General features: G+C 31.2%; 2 long non-coding RNA genes across 2 annotated transcripts; one reads left to right on the plus strand and one right to left on the minus strand.

Moving 5' to 3' along the window:
• Window positions 1-17,357: 17,357 nt before the first annotated feature.
• LOC122197396 (uncharacterized) lies at window positions 17,358-20,902 on the minus strand. Its single transcript, XR_006190816.2, has 3 exons — window positions 20,763-20,902; window positions 18,598-19,021; window positions 17,358-17,643 (listed from the first exon to the last, which is right to left on the minus strand). It is a non-coding gene; the product is annotated as an uncharacterized LOC122197396 (long non-coding RNA).
• LOC111890305 (uncharacterized) lies at window positions 20,616-21,470 on the plus strand. Its single transcript, XR_002849794.3, has 2 exons — window positions 20,616-20,952; window positions 21,033-21,470. It is a non-coding gene; the product is annotated as an uncharacterized LOC111890305 (long non-coding RNA).
• The last annotated feature ends 57 nt before the right edge of the window (window positions 21,471-21,527 follow it).

Genomic DNA, 21,527 nt, shown 5'->3' on the forward strand with positions numbered 1-21,527 from the left:
ACGCATCAGTAACTTGATGTTATAAAACGTGTTGTTGTGTGTGATTTGATGAGTAAATAGTACAAGCATATGAGTTGAAGTTTATCCATTCCTTTTCACCCTAGATAGGATAAAAGCGATATATGTGGGCCACTCGATGATTTAGTGATGACGCCCTAAGTACTTGGCCAAGCCTGGACTAAGTTGATGTGTTCAATAGTACTCTGTTGTCAGTCGTCATAAATTGGAAGTCGGGAAACAAACTTTGGATATAGAGAATGATTATAATCCATGTCTCATGTCCATACGATATCTCATGTCCAGTTAATAAAGTTTGAGACTTTATGAATCCTAGGCATATTTGGTCTATGGATCTGAAGTTTGGGCTTAAGAGCTTAAGACATTAAGAACTTATGTGGGATTTTAGTTCAGCGAGATTACGCCCCGCGTAAATGGATGTACGCCCAGCGTAGTGGGTCTGTGTCCCGAATCCAATCCGCGAGCATCGATGTACGCCCAGCATACCAAGAGGGGTACGCCCCGTGTACTCCCTCTGTTGGGTTTTGATTTTAGGCCTTAAGTGATTGGGCTAGTGGGGCTTGGGCCGTGACTGAACATTTTGGATGGAGTAATTTAGACCCAATAATTATTGTGGACCTTGGATCTAGGTCCATTTGGTGGGGTGGGCCCAATTTAGTAAATTGGTCCAATATTGGGCTTTGCATGAGAATTTGACTTTGGGTCTTGGCCCAATAAGAGGGTGATGGACTTAATGAGTGTTGTGGGCCCTTGGCCTAGAAAGTTGTGATGATTTCTTATGTGATGGTTTTCGTATGATAGTTGGGATTCCCGGCGAGTCAGCAGTCAGAGAGTTGCAGGATTCCGACAGTTGCAAGGTGAGTTTTCCTCACTGTACTCAAGGGTCTATGGCACAAAGGCCGGCCCTTTTAAATTGTTGTTAGAGCCTGTTATGTTATGTGATGATATGCTTGCTAGTATCCTGGTAGACAGGATAGTGTTATGAGTATATGCTTTGTTAGCTTAGTATCCTAGAGAAATGGATAGTTGTATATAGGCTAGCTTTGTTGGATCAGCGCCCTGGTAGTTGGGTAGTGATTATTTAGAGACCGGTAGTTGGTCTCGCCTTATGCACGCTGGTAGGAGGTTACCTGCGGGTTATGTATATTGAGCAGTAGTAGAGGGTATTCCATCCCGGTAGGATGATAGGTCCCTAGTGTGTTGGTTCTGTAAAGCGTTATGTGGTTGCTTGTTATGTGTGCATGTATGCTAGTGTAGATTGGCATTCTAACCCGATGGTTGTGGGCCAGGGGTATTCCATCCAGGTAGGATGATTGGACTCGTAGTATGTTGGCATTCCAGCCCGATGGTTGAGGGGCCTGGGGTATTCCATCCCGAGGGATGATTGGACCCATAGTAATAATAGTAGTAGTAGTTACTATATGTATAGGAAGTGGGGTATTCCAACCCAATGGTTGTGGGCCAGGAGTATTCCATCCCGGTAGGATGATTGGACTCTTAGTATGTTGGCATTCTAACCCGATGATTGATGGGCCTGGGGTATTCCATCCTAAGGGATGATTGGACCCATATTAGCTATTGTTGTACATATAGGTGTTTGGGAATTCCAACCCGATGGTTGTGGGCCGAGAGTATTCCATCCCGATAGGATGATTGGGCTCGAGTTATGTAGGCATTCCAACCCGATGGTTGAGGGCCGGGGGTATTCTAACCGGAAGGTTGATTGGACCCGAAGTATGTTGTTCCTTGTTGTATGCATATTTTTATGTGTGTATGGGTACTTTGGGGGAACTCACTAAGCTTTCGGGCTTACAGTTGTGGTTTATTGTTTCAGGTGCGTCAGGAGATCGTGGCAAGGCGAAGGCGTGATCGTACCGCTCCTCATGTTTTATGCTTATGTGATATGGTTATGGGAAAAATACTCTGATGTTTAAACTATTTTGAAAACAAGATGTATGAAAGTAATGGTTTTTGAATGAAATAAAATGTTTTAAATTGGTTAAAAATTTTGGGTCGTTACAGACATGGAAAATGTTTGCTGCAGTGTTCATAAGTACTTCTAAAATAGGAATTTGAGTATTGGATAAAACCCACGCTCATTTGAATCACTTCATGGATTTTATCAAGAGTGATTGTGAGACGATAACATCTTATATTCTTTAAATGGATAAATATAGTTTTTGTTTACAAATCGGTTGTGCATTGATAATACGTAAACGCATCAGTAACTTGATGTTATAAAACGTGTTGTTGTGTGTGATTTGATGAGTAAATAGTACAAGCATATGAGTTGAAGTTTATCCATTCCTTTTCACCCTAGATAGGATAAAAGCAATATATGTGGGCCACTCGATGATTTAGTGATGACGCCCTAAGCACTTGGCCAAGCCTGGACTAAGTTGATGTGTTCAATAGTACTCTGTTGTCAGTCGTCATAAATTGGAAGTCGGGAAACAAACTTTGGATATAGAGAATGATTATAATCCATGTCTCATGTCCATACGATATCTTGTATAATGGAGGAATATTTGATCCCTTATCTAAAGGACGCGTTACTGATAAGATCAGAGTTCGACAACGGCTTTTGAAAGCTACGATTGTTGATCAGATTCTGAAGCCGTACTTGTAATAATAGTTATTAGAATTATCCAATTGGGAGATTGTTGGATTAGGTGTCTAAGCCCATAATTATTTTTGGTATGTACTTGATTTGATTTATAGCATGGTCTTTTTGGGTTGCCTTCACTCATGCAACTTGATAGGATGACTAGTGGAGAGAGAGAGAGAGCAGGATTTATTATGAATAATAAGTTGGTACTCAGAATGATTTTATTAATATATTATAATATAATATATTATTTGGAAATGATATTATTAATTATTAATTAATTAGAAATAAATTTGATATTAATTTTGGGATTAAAGGAACTGATTAATAATAGAGGGACTGGTTTTACAAATCACTGATAGTTGAAAAGTTGGGCTGATGGACTCATGTGGGAGGACTGGACGAAATCTATAGGAGGCCCTATAGAATTCGTCCAAGGCTTCTATTATGGAGGTCCATGGACTGCTTAAGGCCTAAGCAAGGAAATTAGGGTTTCTACTTGAAAACCCTAGCAGCCACAACTATTTAAAGACCCCGATGAATGGATTTTCGGCCACTCTTGTCTTTGGAAGAACCCTGGCCGATTTCTAGCATCTCTCCAAGCCATCCTTTGCATTGAGTGTTTGTGCCTCCATTAGAGGTGCAACACTTGGGGCACTAAGATTTCAAGATTCAAGGACTTCAAGGATTGTCTTGTTATTACAATATAACAAGTGAGGTAATCATCAAATCCTAATATATATATATATATATATATATATATATATATATATATATATATGTGTGTGTGTATGTGTGCGTGTGAATTTCGAAATTGTATATACTAGCTCTAGGGTTCATTGCTTTGGTATTCAATTAGCATGTTCAATAGAGAAAAAAATTAGATTCAAAGCAATTAGGATTGCATGATCACATAGGATTGTAGATATGCTCATAGCCCATCAGATGCGCCACTTAGAAACATGGACGCGCCATTTTGGTAAGCGTGCACCACCTATAGACAAGGTGCACCGCTTTGGACGCTCGATGCACTAGGAGGATGCACCATCTTAAAAGAAGGATGCACAACTCTTGTACAAGATTCGCCACCTATAATTAAGATGTATCATCTTGGTGCAAGAGTGTGCCACTTATGACCTTGATGCTCCATGATGTCCCTTGATGCATACCTATGTTGTAAGGTACACTAGGATGCTCCGAAGATTAAGATGCTCAAGGTGGATGCCCCAAATGGAATGATGTGCCATAATGATGTCACTCATGCATCATAATGCTCCATCATGAGTGCTGCTGATGCTCATGAAATGTATCTCAAGGATGAAGGTTCCATCAGGAGCTCCATGAAAAATTATGATTGGTTGACGCCTTTCATGGGCGTATGGATTAATGGGATTGTCCAATTAGGGTTTTAGGTATGATCTAGGGTCTATAAATAGGGACGTATATTTGTCACTTGTCTGTATCTTAAATTTTAGTGAGTAGGCGAATCTCTGTTGAATTGTACTTGTAACCTCTGTTTTAGAACTCATGAATAACGAATATTTCCCTCCCGCCCATGGACGTAGGTCACCTTGACCGAACAACGTAAATATTATGTATTTGTGTGATTGTGGTTTCGTGTTTTATCCGCCTTACTTCCTAACACCTAGTAATAGGTTTGAGGTTTGGTGAGTTATTTTTGATGCTTTTTCAGCTATACACTTTCAAAGTAAGGTGTTCCCATTTGTCTTGGCATTAGATACAATGTGAAATCCCCAATTCTACAGCTAATTAAAACTTTTTCTTTAAGCTTATTTAATTCAAAGTATTTATTTTATTGTGGAATTTGTTCCCAAAACATTATTATAAATGTGAGATAATATCAATGCCATAGCATTTCCGAAGAAATGGTTTTCATTAATATATAAAAACTTGGGATGTTATAACTGATACAAAACATAAGTATAAACTTGTCTTAACAGGCCTTACAACATCTTATTATACTAATAGCCTACACTTCCTCGAATTCTCTCATCAGATCCAAACATCATTATCCATGTACCTTCATACCGCTACGTATGATACAAAGAAATTGAATGAATCAGGCTTGGGAGCCTGGTGAGTACATAGGGCTTTCAACCCACAATATTATAACTAACTTGTTTTAATTATATATTTCACATCGAACAAGTAATCCGATTACTTATTCCCATTATTCTCACTCAACTAGTGTGCTAGTGATGATTGATAAGGTTTATTTTGGTTTATTCTTGAAACCTTTCAGGACCATTAAGACTCCCACTGACTCCTTGACATATAAGATTCTCTTGTCAATAAGCATTTCTTGACAAACAAATATTCAAGAGTTAGTGTAGCTTTTATCAAGACAAAACACTTCATAAATTGGTCCTAGTTGGTCTTTGTCTTATCCAAGACATCACAACTTTCCAATTTCAAATGTGCAAGAATAAGAAAACCTTTTTCCAAATTCTACATTTGATGAATGTTATAAACCTTCTTAAGACTTGTCACTCAATGTCACAATCTTAACTTTAAGACTTGTTTTGGAACGAAGTATGATTGACTTCTTGATTTAACCATTTCTTCAATTCTTGATTCCTCTTCTCAAACACACAATTGTACTAAGACTCATTTAGAGGATCAATTGAGATATGGTTCTTAATCATTAAGACCTATCATAAAACATAATAAAAGGTACTCTCCCTTCTTCTTAGAATAGAGAAACTTTTATCCTTCTGCCTTCTTGATTCTTCTTATTCGTTCTGCTATTGATTTAAGCTCTCTCAATCAACTAAGAATTACACTTAATCTCATAAGTGTAATCATATTTACTTAACCTTAGTAAATCATGACGAATATCTTTGTTACTCTTGTGGTGGACTTGATCAATACACAACCTTGTGTACTCTATCTCCTAGTCCTTCACTTGACACTTTGTCAGCGAATTAGTCTAATTTCCAAATATGAAATTTCTCATTCATCGTGCAACCAAGTTGCATGATTCCAAGTTTCTATCCAATTGAAACTTGGGCGATGAAAAACTTTCCCTATTTGGTAAATTCTTGACCTTTCCACAAATAACATAATTAAGAATCAAATCCATTAGAAACTTATAAACATCAATTTTTCATACACGCCATTGCAAGGATAAATAAATAATATAAAATCAGAATTTATTTTATTGCGGAAAAATTTGTCCTTACAATGCAATTCAATTGAAAAACTATGTTAATACATATTTCTTAGCAATCTTATTCTAACTCCAAGTAGTAGCACAAGATTCTAATCTTCAAGTAATGCGATCGAAACCCATTTCTTCACGATTAGATTCCACTCACTTCTTTCCTTAAGCTTCCTCTCTTTTCTTCGATCCTATAAGACATCGAAATGTAATCTTATCACATCATGTATTAAGAATCTAGAATAGGAACTTACAAGAGTTAGTTAATGGATTTTACCTAAAGCAGAGCCATACGTTTTGACTCTCCCATCTCTTAGATCTCTTAGGTAAATATGGCAGCTTCATCTCCAATGCCCCTTCTCTTGGCAATAAAAGCAAATTGACTGTTTTGGAACAGCACACGGAACTACTTCTGACTTTTCCTTTCTCTTATGATCAAACTTTTCGATCACGACATGCCTTTCGTTGCCATTGCCTATATCCATAGAGGTTTGGAAGGCCGATCCACTAATCAATTTTGCTTTTCCAGTGCGCCAAATCATTGCTGATTCAGCAGCAATAAGCATATAGGTAAGATCAATGAGGGTTACGTCGTGGTTCATCATATAGTACTCTCTTACGAACTCACTATATGAGTCAGGAAGTGACTAAAGAACCCAGTCAACAGCCAGCTCCTCACAGACAACAGATCCCAACATTCTTAATCTATCAATGTGTGACTTCATCTCTAGGACGTGTGCACACACCTTCTTTCCTTCTTCATGTTTACTTGCCAAAAGGGCTTGAGTGAGTTTGAACCTTTCAATCTTTTGAACTTGTGGGTTAGGGAGAATAATAGGAGGAAGTGGAGGAAGCGACGCATGACCTCTTGTTCCTCGATCGAATCGTGGAATATCATCTTCATGTGGAAAGCTTGTTCCACGGGATTTGGGAATACCATAGTTGTCATACTTTGACATCTACAAAACGAGAGAAAACAAATTCAAGTTAGTTGATTAGAATCCTCGATGTGACACCCAAATGAAACATCGAGGCTAGGATCCATCACAATACACTACAACCTAGAAAAGGGATGTCGTAATCTAGTTGCAGAATATTTGAAGGTAAGTGAATGACGATTCACTAATTTCCACCATGAAAAACGAAAAGGAAATTTAAGTTTTAAATCTATTGAAAATTCCTAGATCTTTTGAGATTCATTGAACTTTTCAATGGCATGTTTAAATCTCGATATGCCCCTCTAGTTTGTGACTGGGATACCGAGGATCACAAAGCGGGTGTGAATAACCATGCAAACTTACATGGTGCCCCCACATGTTACAGTCACCTATTCGATGTGCCGGTTAACCACACACGCTCCACCGAACTATGACAAACATTGAGTCACCCTTTGCTACCTTTTCTTAGAACCATTTAGTGTGCCAATTAACTACACACGCTCCACTAACGTCTTCGCAAGGGTACAAAGTGTAATTTCATGGAATTGCATCAATTCACTTTTGCCTAAGGTAACTAAGATTGGGAATTTTGTAAAAGCATTTAGTTACTTTTGTACTTCATTATACTTATAGTGGAAGGTTTTTGTCATATCCTACCCGTTCGGCTAACGACCCTCCACTAGTCAAGAGTGCGGTGGGTAAGAGTGGATACCCATTCAATCGCCATTTTATAGGCAATTTTCTTAAACACCCCTTATAGACCAGCTTCGTGAATGAGGCCTACTAACGGTAAGACTGACTTTTACTCATACATATATATAATGTTAGACTTTTAATGTTATATATAGTATAGGGTGTATTTTACACTTTTAAAATACTATGTGGTCAAATTTAATAATTATACTTTTAATTCAATTGTAAACCAAAAAACTGTATAGATTTATTAAATCTCATTTAATCATACAACTTAATTAATTAATAAAACCATAAGGGTGTGATTTGAACTTTTCAAAACAATACTAGGGTTTTAGAATTTAACATTCCTAAATTAAACTTTTAATCAACTTTTAAATTCCAAAACTTGAGGGCAAGTTTTGAAACATTTCAAAACATTAGGGTTTAGAATTTAAATATTTCAAAATCAAACCTTTTAATCAAAATTTAAATTCCAAAACTTGAGGGAAAGTTTTGATACTATTCAAAACACAAGGATCAAATAGCAAATAACTTAAATTAAACAATTAATCTAATTATTATCTAATTTGACCTAAAATTAATTTCTTGCAAGATAAGTTACCCAATTAATACAAATAATCAAACTTTAATCAAATAAGGAAGTTATTATCTAATCAATTGGTAATTATCTTTTGTTTAATCAAGGATACACTAAAAATATGATTAAATTCAAATCTTAATGACCCATAATAGTTAAGGCATGTATATTTGAGTAAAACAACAAGAAATCCCGAAACTGCCTCCTTCTGACGCTCGAACTCGCCGAGTTCCTCTATGGACTCGCCGAGTCCACATTGGAACTCGCCGAGTTCATCAGACAGGGGACCAAAAATCGTTTTTTTTTTTTGAAGCTTGAACAAATAGCCAAGGCATCAATACAATAGAAACCAATCTAGGCTATGATACCACTGAAGAGTTTTAGCCATAAGAACATCCTATGTACTCATACAAACCCTAATGCTTGGATCTAGGTTTCTCTATTGTACATGCAATTCATCCAAGACTTTAAACCCTAGATCTAGCATATGATAATCAATATTAACATAACAATGGGTTTAAGATATTACCTTGATTGTTATGTAGCAATAACAATCACAAATCCTCCTTGTAATGACTTTAGAAAGCTTAAAGTCACAAATGTCACTCCTCTAATGGTTCACAAACACCAAGAGCAAGAGGATGAAGAATAAGGAGAGAGGAGGCTGCCCAAAACATGTGGAAACCCTAAGGAACAAGTTCACCACGTTTTTGGGGCTTAAGGGTTCTTTAAATAGTGTGGCTATTAGGGTTATCTAACAAGGAAACCCTAATTTGGATGCTTAGGCCCTAAGCAACCCATGGACTCCTTCCTTAAAGGCCTAGGACGATTTCTAATGGGTTTCCCCATAGAATTCGTCCACCCCTTTAATATGGAGTCCATTAGCTCAATATTCAACTATCACACAATTGACAGTTCTAGTCCCTTAAGTTTAATTAATGTCTTTTAGCCACAAACTTAATTCGTATTAATTCTTGACTAATATTAATTAAACAATATGATTTCTCCTTTAATGTATTATTCTCATAATATATTAATAAATCATAATTAATCCTTTCTCTCCATAATTCATCCTATCAAGTTGCTTTGGTGAAGGCAACCCAAAAGGACCATGCACCATCGGGTCAAGTACATACCAAAATAGTTATGGACTTAGACACTAATCCAACAATATATTCATATGAATCAATGTTAGTATGCTAGTTAGGATGAATATCTTGGAAAGTTCATATTTACATGTATAATAGAGAAAACATAGATCCAAGGTATTTAGGGTTGCATGTACACTTAGGAGTGTTAGAATGCTCAAAACCCAACAATAAGTTCCCTTATATGGATCCCAACCCTGGTAAATTAGGGTTTCTTTGCCCAGCACCTACTCGGCGAGTCGGCCCTCTGACTTGTCGAGTCCACTCATTAATTCCATGCGGGTAACTCGACCCTACTCGGCGAGTTAGACTCACAACTCGTCGAGTCACTCCATAAATGTCAAAATTTAAACACACAATAATATACCTGAAAGTCGGGATGTTACACATAGATCCGAATAGTCCAAACTAAATTGAAATCCAATCCGAACCAACCAAATCATAATTCGTTTGGATCAATTTTTACAATTTGGTTTTCAAGAGGTAGACACACACACACACACACACACATATATATATATATATATATATATATATATATATATATATATATATATATATATATATATATAACTTGAATAAGCAACTCTAACCAAAATAAATTGTTTAGTTGTGAATTAAAATTTATGAACAACTATTAATATAATTTAATATTTATAGATAAAAAAAACTTTTGAAAAGTATATATTAAGGTTTTTATTCGGTAACACTTTCTAATCTATTTAAAATACAATTTAGTAGATTAATAAATAAGTAAAAACATGTATATTAAAAAAAAGAAAATATAAATAAATAAATAATAAGTTGTTATTCGGTTTTTTTAGACTATTTGGTTTTCATTTTCTAAACTGAAACCAATCCGGAACCCAAAATAATAATTTGATTTTGCTGTAAATCCATCAAAAAGTCCAAAAATCCTAACCAAATAGTCCAATCCAAATAGTCCGATTGGACAATTCGGTTTTATGAAAATAGTAAACAATCCTACATGTGAGTTACCACATTCCTCTTTTAGATAAATGATATCTAGATGTGTGTATATTATTGTATTACACAATAATAATATGGTTATTATGAAATGATATGTTATGGGTTAAGAACTTGTGGAACTATGTGTGACTGAAAGACATTAAACTGGTATGATTGGATTTAATAGAAGATTATTGTTATGTGAAGTAATGAATTGAATTAGTTGAATTATAAAAAAAACTATGATATGTGAGTTATATATGTAGTTTAGTCGTAATCATGGTGTAGAATCACCTAGCAGTCTTGGTGATCCTAATGCTAAGGTTCAAGACGATTCTTTGTTTCGATGTAGTATTGGTGACCGTAATATCCTAAATGCGAGTTATTAGACTTAGTGGTAATTTTTGTGAACGAATTACCACTATATTAGAAATTGTTGGTCATGGTAGTCTTGGTAACTGTAGTATCATTGTTGAGAGCTATAAGTTAACAACGAACTTGGTATTTGTAACGTTATATACTTGTAGATGGTTATTAGAGATTGAAGAACTACAAATTAAAGCAAACTTGGTGTCTGTAATGTAATACTTGCAAAAAATACTTTGTATTAGTGCATAGTTGTAATGTCAAAATGGGGAAACATTAGTTAGATGAGATAGTAGCTTGTGTGGTTATGATACTATTGAGGAAAATTTATTTGGATTTCATAGTAGCTTACATGGTTGAAAGTCTATTACAGATAGTTAATGGTTGGGTCAACAAATTTAATAGTTATAAAGCTATTTAATCAAGGATTTTGCTTAATAACAATCATTTCAAGTGTATATTAAGTTATTTGAAAGACATAATGGAGATAGTATTGATTTATAGATATATTAGTTTTGTACCTAATTTTTATCTTGTTGGTATGGTTACTCACTAAACTCCTATAGCTTATTTTTTTTTTACCTTTCAAGTTCACGTAAATTGGTTGGAAAGATGTGAAGTTGGTAGTGCCCGACTCGAATAATCGTACAAGTGATATATACAATCCTTTTAGCAACTACGTATGCTAATTTCTTAATATGAATATACAAAGAATTTTATATGATTTATGATTTGAAATCAATTTTTTTTGTTGTACAATTTGCATTTTGGCACGTCCACGTACGTTAATCATCAAGCGAGCCTAAGCAACTTTCACTAAAAGTGCCTACCAAGTCGGTTCGCCGGTTCCAGAAGTCTGAGCAGATGCATTATAGGCCTAACCCGATAGTGTTGCTGAATTACTTCTTATCCAAACTTCAAGATGACGTTCAAAACAAAATCACACTCCAAAACCCCACCACCATTCATCAAGCTTACATACATACAAAGCAAATCGAAGACACGGTCCATACTTACGTCTTCTAATGGTTCCGTCAAGCCTACACAAACCAACCCTTGTTGTCCACCCTACACCATCTTCTCCAAAACTTTTCAATCACGCTCTTAATCCCCACCAAGATACAAAAAAGTTGAGCAAACCTTTTTTTTGCTATAAGTCCCTCCCAAATTAGCAACCAGGTCAGCAATGCAACCCACCAAGATTTCACTATGGAATTCCATAACATCAGTGTCAATCATTGTTTCTTACTACCTAGGGTGAGACAAAAAAAAATTTATCCCCTTATATATGTACCTAGGGATGTAAACGAACTGAACATTCAACGAACTGTCCGTGAACCGTTCGGCTGGAAGTTCATTTATTTTTGTTTATTTGATAAATGAACGAACATGAACACAAATTCGCATTCGTATTCGTTTAGTTAAACGAATGAACATGGACAATGGTCTCGTTCGTTCGATTATGTTCATGAACGTTCGTTTACGCTCATTTATATAAGTTCCTTTTTATGTTCATATATGCCTAATTGTGATTGATTACATTACTATATTGTATGTTTATTTATGTTCATGTTGGTTCAATTATGTTTGTTTATCTTTGTTCATTTATGTTCATTTTGCATGTTCACGAACGAAAATGGACAATGTAATTTGTTAAACGAACAAACATGAAAAAGAAAACTTGTTCGTTTATCCGTTCATGTTCGTTTATTTGTTCGGCTAACTTAAACGAACGAACATGAACAAGCCATTGTTCGTATTCGTTCGGTTCGTTTACAACCTTATATGTACCATATGTTGAGAAAACGTATGTATAAAAAATTATAAAATAAAAAATGCAATAAATTTAATAATCAAACAAATAATATAAATAAAACCCTACAAAAATCACCTAAAACGATGTCTTCATGCATTTTTTGAAACAAAAACATCTCTTATTTTACAATAATCAATATATTTTAAAAAATCATTTTTTATACTTAAAATTGCTAATCTATTCAATCTTTCTTGAGTCATCGTACTTCAGATATATGATTTCAAAAGCTTCAGTTTTGAGAAACTTCTTTTAGCGGAAGCAACCATAACCAACACTGTCAACAATATACTATATGCAACAAACACATTAATGAACATATTCATTCTTCTTATATACTCCATTATTTGAATAGATGTCCAACGACTTTCACTTATATATGCTTCACGTAATAGTATTTTTTGCAAAATTGGTAACTCAATAAATAAACCAATTCCACAAAATATCATATTCTTCACTATTTGTCAAATTAGAGTCAAGATTTAAACATCGTTTATTTTAATTCATCATCATCTAGAGAAACTAATTTGGAACCATCAAACAAATAACCAAATATAGATTCAAAATATTACATTTGTTTAAATCTATTTTTCAATTGAACGAGATTCATATCTATAGGAATAATAAAATAATCCCTTTTAAATGCTTCTTGAGAAGATTGGTGTTTGTTCTCTTTCGGTATTTGGAATTTAATCATATTGTTTTTTTTTTCTATTATAAATACGTTTTTGAGTAAATTCGGGTTTAACTTTAACACTATTTGTTATTTCTTTAGCTTCATTAATAACAAAGTCAAACCCACTTTCCCTATATTTTCCAAAATAATTAATCAACCCCTCTAAATTTTTTATGGCAACATCAAGAAGCATTTATTTGGATTGTAATTTTTTACTTGCCAAGTTAATTTTATACAAAATTTCATATCATATAACTAAACTTAAAACAAATTCAAAACTAAAAAAATTCATAATTTACTATCTATACACTTTTGCATCATCACTTATTTAAGATATTTTTTTTAAACCTTTTCTTATTTTGGAAAATTGTGTTTATTGCTTTAAGACTTTCGATATGACTTTCCTAACGAGTAGTTGATAATGATTTAAGTGCTAGATCATCTATAAACTCAAGCAAGACACTCCATCTTTTTGTAGAATTGAAAAAAAAAACATTATAAATCGTTTGACATGTACAGATTTTTTTTTGCCTCGTGGAAAGATTTTGCAATATCTCGCAAAACTAATTTTAACTATGACATCTACAAAACATATAAAAAGCTCTACTATTTATATCAAGCAACCGTTTTTAAACATCTTATGTTTTCCTTTAATATTTGTCCCATTATGATACCCTTGCCACTAACCTAATTAATATTCAAATCAAGAGATTTTAAAGCAAACATTAAAAAGATCTCTTCTACTTTTAATGGAACACTTCTTACGTCTACACATCTTATAATCAAAGTCATTTGTTCTTGGTAACTTGCTTCCGGAATGCAATCAAGAATTATAAAAAAAAAAATATTTCTCCTCTTATTTTTTTTAATTGCATATTTTATCTCAGATGCCAACATTTCAATTAATTCATTTTAAATTTTATGATTAAGATATTGATAATATGTTTCTTTATCATTAATCATTAGTATTTTTGATCATAGAGTATGAGATGATTTAGTATTTTTGATCCTAGAATATATGATGATTTAGATTCAAAAATGAAAGATTTAGTAATAGAAAAAGGACCTAACAGAGGAATTGATACCAACATAATTCTTCCAAAAGATGCACTTGGTAAACATTTTTCATGTGATTTTTTTATTCGTAAATTAAAAATGACGATTCTTATGAAAAAAAAATCATTGGTGTATTCAAAAGAACTTGATAAAGTGTTTTGCTTTTTTTATAAACTATTTATAACCATTCAAACTAAAAATAATTTGGCAATCAAAGGAATTAAAAGTTCGAAACATCTTAGTGAAACATTATGAAAATAGTTTTGATCATATGATCAATTTAAGAACATATACTGAAATAGGAATTAGGTTAAATAAAAATAAAACAATTGATAAAGAATTACAAGAAATTAATTTAAAAAAAAAAAAAAAAAAAAGATAACGACCATGGTTAGAATTACTTTTGTTGTAAAATGTTTAGCAAAAAAATAGCTTAGCTTTTGTAGTACAAATGAAATATATATATATATATATATATATATATATATATATATATATATATATATATATATATATATATATATATATATATATATATATATATATATATACTCAAATGGTAGTTTTTTAAGTGTACTTTAGTTGATTCATGAGTTTGATCATCTAACGAAGGAATATTTTCGAATGATTAATGATAAAAAAACACATAATCATTATCTTAGTGATAAAATTTAAAATGAATTAATTGAAATGCTGACAATCAAAGTAAAAAAAATGAATTATTAAAAATATAAAAAAGACAAACTATTATTCTATAAATCTTGATTGCACTTCACAATAAATCACCAAGAACAAAGACTTTGATTATAAGATGTATAGATGTGAGAAGTGTTCCATTAAAAAAAAAAAAAAAAGAGTTTTTTAGAGTATTTAATTTGTAGAAGATATATCCATTTTAGTTCTTTTTAATGGTTTACAAGATTCTCTAAACTCTTTTAATTTTGATATTAATTATGTTCGTGGTCAATAGCATGATAATAGTGCAAATATGAAAGAAAAAAAATGTTAAAAGACGATTGGTTGATATAAATAGTAAAAAAAATTGTCTTGTAGATATCACAATTTAAATTTAGTATTGTATGATATGACAAAATCTTGTCATAATACAAAATACAAAATACAAAATACAAAAAAAATAAATAAATAAAAAATAAAAAAAATTGGTACATATCAAACGGTTTATAATGCTTTTTTCAATTTAAAAAAAAACATAGAGTGTTTTATTTGAGTTTATAGATGATTTAACACTCAAATCATAGTTATTCATTGGAAAAGTTATATCGGAAATATCAAAGCAATAAAAACACAATTTTCTAAAATAAAAAAACCTTCAAAAATTTTATCCAAAATAAAAGATATGCAAAAGTATGCAGAATTACTAATGCATAATCACTAGTTAAAGGTGAATTTTCTATTTATTTTATTTTATTTTAAGTTTAGTCCTAATCCCACTTAAAGGTAAATTTTCTATTTTTTGGATTTTATTTTAAGTTTAGTTATAAGGCATGAAATTTTATATAAAATTAATTTGATAAGTAAAAAGTTAAAATCCAAAAAAATATTTTTTAATGTTGTCGTAAAAAATTTAAAGAGATATTAATTATTTTAATGAATACAAAGAAAGTGGATTTGACTTTGCTATTAATGAAACTAAAAAAAATAGTAAGTTAAATTGAAAATTCCTCAAAAACATATTTATAAGTGATGAAATTCCAAAACCAAAAAAACACATCAATCTTCTCAAAAAAACATTTAGAAAAGATTATTTTATTATTTTTATAAATTTAACTCTTGTTCAATAAAAAACTAGATTTAAACAAATACAATATTTTGAATCTATATTTAATTTTTTGTTCAATAATTCCAAATTAATTGATGAATCAAAAATAATATCATTTAAATCTAGAATCCAATTTAACAAATAGAAGGAATATGATATTGATGGAATTTGTTTATTTACCGAGTTACAAATTTTACAGAAAATATAAAAGTAAAAGTTTTGGATATGTATTCAAATAATATAGTATGCAAGAAATTTGATATATTCCCTAATATTATTAATTTGTCAGTTATGACTACTTTTATGGAAAGAAGTTTCTCAAACACACACACACACACATATATATATATATATATATATATATATATATATATATATATATATATATATATATATATATATATATATATATATATATATATATCAAATGAGTACCACAAAAAATTAAGAACTCTAACAAACCTCCATTTCATAAATAAATATGTATTGTGAATATTACTGCATATGTTAAAATCCCAATTTTTTTCTTTTTTGGAAAGAAAATGGCAAAATCATAATTTTTTTGTCTAATATTTTCATTCATTCTTACATTCATTCATATTCTAACACAATTTATATAAAATACAAATTTATACAGTTCATTTATAATTTAATTTTATACTAATTCACAAATTTTAAGAATTATCAAACTCTACCACCACTAACACCACCACACGCCGCCACCAACCACATGTGTCAACATTACAACCATCATTCCTTACAAATTAGATCTGTGTATAAAGTAATGTAATGAGAAGTTAAATACTACATTCATAGTTTAATAAACCTGCTAATTTACTCATTTTGAATTTAATACAAAACAATTATAAAAAACTAATGCACTCTTATATAAGTATACAACACAAAAGATAAAAATATTCACAACATTTATACAAAAATTCATACATAAACCATTCATATTTTAACACAAAATTTATTTAAAAAAATCACAGTAAAATGTAGTTAATTCACAGTTTAATACAGTCAATTACCGTTTAATACATAAAATGTACATCAAATATACTAAATTAACAATTTAATAGACATATATGTCATATTCTTAACTTGAACATTTATACATTTAGATGTGGTGGCTAGTGTTTCGTTCAAAGTTTAATTTACATAATATTCACAATTTAAATTTTATATATTTTATTTAAAATTAGAGAAAATCATATACATGTATAATGTTTCTTTCTTCACATATTTCATAAGCAAACACAAAACTAACTCATAAAAAAATCACAATTTAATACAATCAATTCAAAAACTTAAATACAGTCAATTCACAGGTTAATACAATAAATTCACAGTTTAATACATAAAAATTATATATTTACAACCATATTCTCAACTTAAAACTCACATTTATACGTTAATATTTGGAGGAGTGTTTGTGTATTAAATTGTAAATTTATTATATTAAGTTGTGAATAAAATTTACAACTTAATACACAAAATTCAAAATTTAATACAATACCTTTACAACTCATTGGCAAATATAATCTCATATTTCAGTGTATAAATAGCTCGTTCACAGTTTAACACATAGATAAATTATCATTTATTTCAGAGGCAAACATCAAAATAAAAACATGTACATGACTCATAAAAAAGGATAGCTTATCTTAAATCAACGAAGTAGATGAAGATGAGTGACAAATATAACATATCTTTACTCTACCACCACCATTAGCATCAGCACCGCCAACTACAATATATTGCCATCAACCACCACGACCACCAACCATTTATGCCAAAACCACCAACATCTTTCCCTAAAAAATCAGATTTGATATAAAAAAAATTGGAATTCACAATTTAATTCATCATTTTAGACACTAATTCACAACTAAATCCAATATTTCAGACACTAATTTACAACTTAGTGCATCAAAAAATACACATTTACAACTTAATGCATCAAAAAATACACATTTACAACTTAATAACTTATATATTCATAAATTAATACATAAAAACACATATTCACATTTTAATACATTATATTCACAACTCATTTACATGTATAAAATTCAGATCTAAAAAAAGTCAGAATTCACAATTTAATACAACATTTTAAACACTAATTCAAAGTTAAATTGAATATTCAAAACACTAATTCACAAAATAATGCATAAAAAAACAGAATTCATAAAATAATATGCATTTCAAACACTAGTTCACAACTTAATACAAAACTTTAAACAGTTATACATAACTTAAAAGCTTTCAGATCTCGTTGAGACATTTCATCAAACACCTTGTGTTTGCATTGTTTCTACCGCTTAATTTAATACTCCCTCCGTCCCAATATTATTGTCCACAGACAAAAAACATACAGATTAAGAAAAGCATTAATTACCACTAACTTTATATAATAAAATGAAAATTTTGTCCTTACTTTGCATTTAATGTTCCATTAAATGCTTAGTTGGTTAACTAATAATGAGAGGATATTTTGGTAAAAATGTTATTTATTTTTAGAAGTTCACAGCTTAATAACTTTGCGAATTTCGTTAAGACATTTCATCAAACACTTTGTCTGCACCAAAAATACTTTATTCAAAATGATAGAAAATCGTATTTATACATAATGCTTCTTTTCCAAACTTCAAATAAATAACATCTACATATATAAATAAAATGATAACTAATCTAAATGTTTTGTATTAAATTTGTATTAGATCATAAAAACTTAAAGAATAAAATCAAATTTGAAGTCATCTTACCTGGTTTGAGTTAGAGCATCGAAGTAGTAAATCAAAGATCATGGAGGAAGGCAACGTTTTATGGTGCTCTAGCGAGGTTAGTGGTCAGTGACGAAGCACACATTACAGATTTACAGGTGTAGAAAGCCGACATCGACGGTAGCTGGCATCCGTTATTACAGATTTCAAGATGTTTTGATGTTGTCGACAACAGATGTTCATCGATGCAGCGAAGGAAAGGCATCAACAATTTGGCACTCACCGGAGTTGTAGATCTGAAGAAAGGTGGTTGTTGGTGTTAAAGCATCGGAGATCAAAGAGGAAGGAGGAAGGCAACGTTTTTTGGTGTTCTAGCGAGGTCAACAATCGGAGATGAAACACACATCATAGATTTGGAGGTGTACAAGATCGACATCGGCGGTCGGTGGCATCGATTTTTCCAGATCTGTAAATGGTTTTGATCGGTGGTCGAGGCAACAAAAGGGAAGTATTTCATTAAATATTTTATGTGTACCACAACTTAATACAATCAAAAGTTTAATACAAAAAAATCACAGCTTAATATAATGATTTCAAAGTTTAATACACAAAAAATATATATTCACGAGCATTTTCTTAAATTAAAACTTACATTTTAAGACTGTAATTCACAGTTTAATAAAAAAAACATTTTAAAACTCTCATTCATAGCACTACAACTTAAAAATATAATTGATTTTGTGGAAGTATTTCATTAAATATTTTATGTGTACCACACAAATTCACAGTTTAATAAAAAATTTCAGGACTTTCATTCACAGTTTAATAAAAATAGTTTAGGATTCTCATTTATAGTATTCACAACTTAAAACATACTCCCTCCGTTCTAATATTATTGTCCACAAACAAAAAACACATATATTAAGAAAAATATTAATTACCACTAACTTTATATAATAAAATGATAGTTTTGTCCTTACTTTGTATTTAATGTTCCATTAAATGCTTAGTTTTTTAAATAATAATGAGGAGGTATTTTGGTAAAAATATTATTTATTTTTAAAAATGGACTATTATTTTGGGACACACCAAAAATGAAAGATGGACTATAATTTTGGGATGGAAGGAGTATTAATTTACTCGGTCACGGTTAAAAACTAACATAAACATAACTAGACAGTAATTGAAAAATTAAAACATCACAATTCACAACTTAAAAAAAAACTAAATTGAAGAAAAGAAACTAACATAACAACACACATTATAAATTAAGTTCACAAAATAACAACCATAAAACATAAAGTTTGAATACTATTTTATACAAATATTATAACAAATAAGTAAATGAATATTGTTTCACAACTTAATAGAAGTTAAAATAAGATTAACAGAAACATACAATAAATGAGATATCAAGACATTAAATTCACACCTTAACAAAAAATAAAACGATTGAAACAAAACTATTTTTTATCATAGATATCAAAGACGGTAGCAAGATTTTTAGAATAAAATGGCTTTAATTATAATGGATTGATATATTATTAAAAAAATCAAACACAAAACATATATAATTAATAATTTAAAATTTTAAGATTTAGCTAAATTCTTAGAAACAAAAAAGTTGTGAAACATACCAAAAGCTAAAAGTAATACAAAAGAAGAAAAGTAATAGTGTAAATTATTGAAATCGTCCCTTGTGGTTTGGTCAAAGTTGTACATTTGGTCCGTAACTTTCTTTTGCATTCGGATCGTTCCTATGGTTTGATTTTGTTGCGTTTTTCGTCCCTATGGTTTGATTTTGTTGCATTTTTCGTCCCTTACATACATAAAGTTAAAGACCAAACATGCAATTTTTACCAAACCATAGGGACGAAAAACGCAACAAAATCAAACCACAAGGACGATCTGAGTGCAAAAAAAAAAATTAGAGAGTAAACGTGCAATTCTCGCCAAACCCAGAAAAGATTTCAGTAATTTACTCAAAGTAATATGAAGTCAAATCCCATATTATATTTTTATAAACATAAATAAGGCTAATATGATAATAGTCCAGGGACTAGAGTACTAGACTACAGTAAATATAAATATATATATATATATAAATATATATATATATATATAAAACTTATTCTTGCATAGCAGACAATGTGTAGTCATAGTGACAATTTTATAGAAAACAATAAAAGTTAACAGTGGATGATTACCTTTAATGTCTCTCTAAAATCGAGATCGTTGTACTTTTATCAAAAGCACTTCCTCTCCTGTAGCAAACAAGCTTGAAGTTGCTTCTTCTCAGACGAAAAATTAGTAGTGAGTGGCCAGAAAAGAAAATAGAAAGGAACACCTGCTCCAATAACAAGGCGTCGGAGGTCAATGGATAATGGCAACTCAAAGGTAGTTTTTGGATTTTTGCAGTTGTAGAATTTGATTGTATACAACATTATTGATGTTTATTAATCTTCAATTTCAATAAGATATGTAGAGCACCAGTGGTAGAGTAGCAGGGAGGTGGTGATCTGAGATGGAGGAGATCGAAGATGAACAAAGTGGCTGGAAGAGATCGGACATGAAACATATCTGGAAGGAGGCGATTGTTGCGGATCCTTGTCGATCACCTAACTCATAGATCTGAACTTGCCAGTTGATGCTTGTAGATCTACATTATCGCTCGCCGATCTGCATCGTCACTCATCGGAATTCGTTGATTTAGCCTAGTCTTTCGACAGTGGTGTTGTAGCGGCGATTACCGACATAAATCATAGATCTTGAGTTGGAGGAAGTAAATGTTAGCGGTGGAAAATTAACAAATATATTCCTCAGTAATTGTTACACAAATCCGTTCATTTTGATGTATATATAAATTTGTATTTGAAAAATTAACAAATATATTCTTGGTTATAAGCTAAAAATAAGTGGTTCTTAGGTTCTTAATTTTTTTGGTTTTCATTTTTTTTTTCTCATTTGATCGT

Source organism: Lactuca sativa, chromosome 4 (genome assembly GCF_002870075.4).
Source record: "Lactuca sativa cultivar Salinas chromosome 4, Lsat_Salinas_v11, whole genome shotgun sequence".
NCBI lineage: Eukaryota > Viridiplantae > Streptophyta > Magnoliopsida > Asterales > Asteraceae > Lactuca > Lactuca sativa.